The 4,862-nt window shown below is 45.5% G+C and overlaps 1 long non-coding RNA gene across 1 annotated transcript; it reads right to left on the reverse strand.

The window, feature by feature from the left end:
* Positions 1-599: 599 nt before the first annotated feature.
* On the reverse strand, positions 600-4,527 carry LOC117244364. The gene is made up of 4 exons (XR_004497295.1): positions 4,349-4,527; positions 3,577-3,763; positions 2,047-2,164; positions 600-1,068 (listed from the first exon to the last, which is right to left on the reverse strand). It is a non-coding gene; the product is annotated as an uncharacterized LOC117244364 (long non-coding RNA).
* Between the last annotated feature and the right edge of the window lie 335 nt (positions 4,528-4,862).

Here is a 4,862-nt window from a genome sequence, read left to right on the forward strand (position 1 = left end):
ATGGCAGGGGTGGAATGAGATGAGCTTTAAGGTCCTTTCCAGCCCAAACCATTCCACGATTCTGTACACCCCTGGTTTGACACAAGCAGCACAGAGAGCTTTAACTTAATCCAGGCTGTTGGCTAAACCAAGTTACCCCTGGGGACAGGAACTTTTTAACTCACTGCAGTGAAACCTGTGGGAGTTCCAATTCCAGCTGCAGCAGGGTGAGGAGGAGCAGCACTTTGGAAAATCTGTGCCCAGCTCAGTGTGACCGACCCACATATCCAGCCTGAGCCTTCCTGCCTCGTGTCTGACACTGGGAACTCCTGAGAGCCCCGAGTTCCCCTGGCTCTCACCCCTCAGGCCTTTAAATCAGAGCTGGGAGCACTGCAGCAAACACAGCCAGAGAGCCCCAGGGAACCAGCAAAGGCAGAGGGGGAAAATCCACAGCTGGAAGAGAGAGAAAGGAAATGCAGGTTGGGAGGGAGGTCCTAATCAATGACAGGGCAACAAAGAGTTTCACCCCAGCTTGTGATGAAACAAAAGCAAAAAGCCACAGTTCCTCTCCATCTACATTATTTCACAATTGTGAAATAATTCAAAATTTCACAAACAGGTAAAGTCTAAGATGATACTTCATTTATGGCATTGGCAGGATTGACATTCAAATATAACCAAACCCAGCCTAAAATTAACCATTTCAAGGACTATTTATAGAAATCATAAAGTCTTCATTTTTATTTTTTTTTTGCATCTTCTTATTTAAAATACCAATGTGTATTTTGGTCACAGGACCCTGCTTCTCTTTGAAGCTGTGAATTACTTTTTTTTAATCTCCATATTATAGAAACACAAGGTTCTTGGGATTCCATAAACCAGTTAACTCCTTCAAATTAACAGTACTCTTCTTCAAATTAAAATTCAATTATTTATACTGTATTTGATCTGGATACAATTTGTCAGTGATACTAAAATGCACACAGTAAAAAAACCAGTGCAATAATTAAAATGATTCTGTCATATTCAGAGTGAGTGAGGTTAGAAGCTTTTAACTCCAGCAGGATTCCTGGCAGCAGGTTTGGAGCTCTGTAGGGAGAGGACAGGAGGTGATTTCACAAATAATGACAAACAGGTAAAATCCAAGATGATGTTTCATTAATGCTATTGGCAGTATTGACATTCAAATACAACCAATCCCAGCTTGAGGCCAGGCTAAAATTAACCCTTTCAATGGGTGTTTATAGAAATCACAATGTTTATATTGTTTTTTACATTTTTTAAGCTGCTGCTGGCTGGTTGTGAGGCAGTGAGTGTGGGAATGAAGAACTGCACACATCCAGCAGCTCCTGTAATAAAGCTGCAAATATCAGTCCAACCCCAAAGCCCAGGGCTTTTCCAGGCTGCTGAAGGTGCTGGTTACAGCACAGAACGCTTCAGGCACCCTTGAGATTCATATCCTGGCAAGACAGGAGGTGCTGAGGGTGAGAGGGGCAGATTTTGGGGTGCAGCTCTGCCCCATGGGCGCTTGGGATGATGTAAAACCCGTGAGCTGCTTTGCAGATGAGCCCCAACAGGTATTGTGCAGCTTTCTGCACTGCCAAATCTTTACAGGTCTGGCTGTTATCAGTTTGTGTGGCAGATCTGGGCATCACCCAGCGTGACCCCGGGGGAGCAGCCCTGAGGCAATGGTATGTTCAGCTCTGCTGGATCTCCATAGAGGGGGCCTGGAATGCGAGGGGAACAATGCCCAGGGCTGCACAGAGCAAAGGATGAAGGGCAGCGGAGTTTGATAACCACATTAAAGCACTACCAACATCTGTTCAAGCCAAAGACAACACTATCTCCAGGAATTAACCTCCTGAACCACTTAATCATTAACCTCAGCAGAGGGAAAGTTGGACAACAAGAGCCTATTTGTCAGCAGCCCCTCGGAGAGATGCAGCCAGCAATATTTTACTGAGAACAGCGTGAGAAGGGCTCGCCCAGCTTTATAAATTTTAAACACAGAATATATTCGTGTGGGAAACAAGGAGACAATGGGTGTAAATAAACAGATGATCCTACCTTGAAGCCTTCATCCATTTATCCTGTTTAAAGTGGCTTGAGCTGTTTTGTCCTGCATTGTGTAACAGCATTTCCTCCAAACAAGCAGAGATGCTGCAGTTCTCACTCAGAAATATCCCTGGCCATGGAAAGAATTACAAATGGATAGGATGTCACAATTTTACACTTGCACCCATATTCCAAAGATTCCAGCTGAAAAACAGATCAGGGATTATTGCTTTGCAAGAAGAAGCAGGGCTAGAGAAGTGGTTTTGTTTAATAATAATTTGTTTATATAGACTGTTTCCCAGTTACTCTGTTATAAGCCAGCTAAATGCCTTTCCTCCACATTGTGACGGTGGGTAAGGATTTTTTTATTTCTTTTGAGTTTAACTTGGCTTTCCAAAGGAGGAAAGGATTCAATTCCTTCAAACTCCAGGGCTCCAAATTTGAGACAGACCTGCACTGTGGCTGAAGATTCATTTCCCTCAGGTAATCATTTACCCAGGGGGTGTAAAACAGTGGCATGTAAGAATGATGCTGTTTAACACCAACCTCACACCAGCCCCTGTGGCCACACAAGGTGTGCATAATCAGGGCCCAGATGTCTGCTGAGGTATTGCCCCAATTGGAGGGGGCAGAAAGAAGAAAGAAAACCAAAAAAAGTTTGGGAAGAAGACAGACTGAAAGGCTGCAAACAGAACCTGCTCCCATCCAAGAGCTGTATAATAAAAAACTGGGTTAAACTGTAATAAAAAAACTGGCCAGGAATGGCCCAAGATCTCCACCCAAAATTACCACACTCAGTTAAAATATATTTTCCAGACTATTCCCTGCTGTCCACATGTGGGGATCCTGTCTGTTACTACTTAAACTTCTCTACTAAAAAGAGAATTATGGTGGGGGGAGAAGGGATGGTTTCACAGCAAGGGAGGAAGAAGAGAGATCCCAGCCACTCTTTTTTCTGGGTTTCTGTTGGTCAGCAAGCTGAATGGACTCAGTCCAGAGCCTCACGTGTGTAAAGCCAGGAGCAGGGCAGCACCACACACCCAGGGACTGAAATTCTCTCTTTCACATAGCAGCAAGACCTTAAATCAGCTGAAACCACAGTGTCTAACTTGGCTTTTATTCATTTCATTACAAAACAGATTGGTGACTTGAACAAAAAAGAAAAATAATGGCTAATTTTTCAATAAACGGTAAAATATTTACACCCTTGATACAAAAATCATCATTGAACAGACACAGAAACCGAATTATCCTCTCAGAGGAGGGTTCAGGCTGGACAAAGTGTGGATTTTACCTGGTCTGGAGGCACCATCCCTGTGTGTCCTCCCTTCCCTGGGCCTGTCAGACACGAGGCAGAGTCACTACAGCCCAGCACTAATCTGCATGTTATTTTAGCCATGAATCACACCCCCAGCTTGCCTGACCTTAATGCTTGCAGTGTGATTAGTGGCGTGCTGACAAAAATTAAGAAAGAATCATAATAATTACCCATCTTTAAATCAATAAAGAATAAACACCTCCCCCAAAGATGTTCACATTTACCAACACGCTGGGAAGATGCTCCTCTGGTCAAGACATCCTGAAGAAACGTTCCTCACACAATTAATTTCTCCAGCAGGATGATCCATCATCGTCTGCACTCCCACAAATTGATTTCTTGAGGTTTATCATGGTAATTTCATCCTTGCTGCTCTTCAGAGGCTGAGCTGCACCTCTGGTTTTTAAACTCCTGTTTGTGGAGAAAGCCAAATTGGAGCAGCAGACAAGGCCCTCTCCTTTCACTTGGGTCGCCGAGCTCATTAACGCCGATAATTAATTGGAACTTTGCAGCCCTCCCTTTGTACAAACACGGGCAAGGCACGGGAGCGGCGGTGCCCCCTCACCTGAGCTCTCTTGCACAGACACCTGCTGCTCATAATTAAGATCCATTGCCTGAATTTGCATATCCTGATTTGGATCTGGACAAAGGACAGCATTTGCAGCGTGAATGGAGCGCTGCTCCTGGGCAGCTGCTGCTGCTAAGGGGCCCTGACACCAACCACCAGAGTGCTTCCATTTCAAAAATGATATGTTTGGGTTGGATTTAAAGAAAAGCACGTGGTGATTTCCCCCTCGGGGGGGTAATGGGCTTTTCATTAGATGACAAGTGTTGGAAGATGCCATAAACTTCAGGGCAGGTTTTGTTTAAGGCTGGCAGGGCTCAGCAGTGAACCTGAGGTGTTGCCCCTTCCCTCCCCTCCTGCACTGCTGCTCAAGGGTGTCCACCTGGTCTGGGGAGAGCAGACACCTCCCAAACCAACGGGGAGCAGCTCACCTGGCCAGGGGAGGCTGACCCTGGAATCCACAATTCGGAGAGGTGAACGTGGCACAGGAGAAAAGCACCGGGAGTCAGCTGGAAAACACAGTCCCAAATGCCAGATATTCCTTTGGGGCAGATGGAGCAGGCAGCTCCTTCTGATCCTTCAGAAAGAGGATTTTCCACATTCACACCTTTCCTGCAGAGCTGACATCAGCTGTGAGCTGCTCCTCAGCTTTTGGGGGATGCTAAGAGCCAGCACAGATCTCCTGGTAGCAGCTCAACAGGTTCCTCACTGCATTTCTCCTCCAGGCTGCTGTGATGCTCCAGAACAAGACACAGCTTTTGCTGGAAGCCTTTTAGAGCCTTCACTGGCCTTGAATCAGTCATCCACATGATTAAAATTATCCTGATTTAGTCACATACCAAATAGGGGCTAACCCAAAAGAGCAGCCAGGGCAGAACTTCACCGGTGGTGGAATGTTGGAGTCTGAGATACAGATTGTGTGCCCTTGTTTTTAATACTTAGTTC

Source organism: Parus major, chromosome 4A, assembly GCF_001522545.3.
Source record: "Parus major isolate Abel chromosome 4A, Parus_major1.1, whole genome shotgun sequence".
In the NCBI taxonomy this organism is placed as follows: Eukaryota; Metazoa; Chordata; class Aves; order Passeriformes; family Paridae; genus Parus; species Parus major.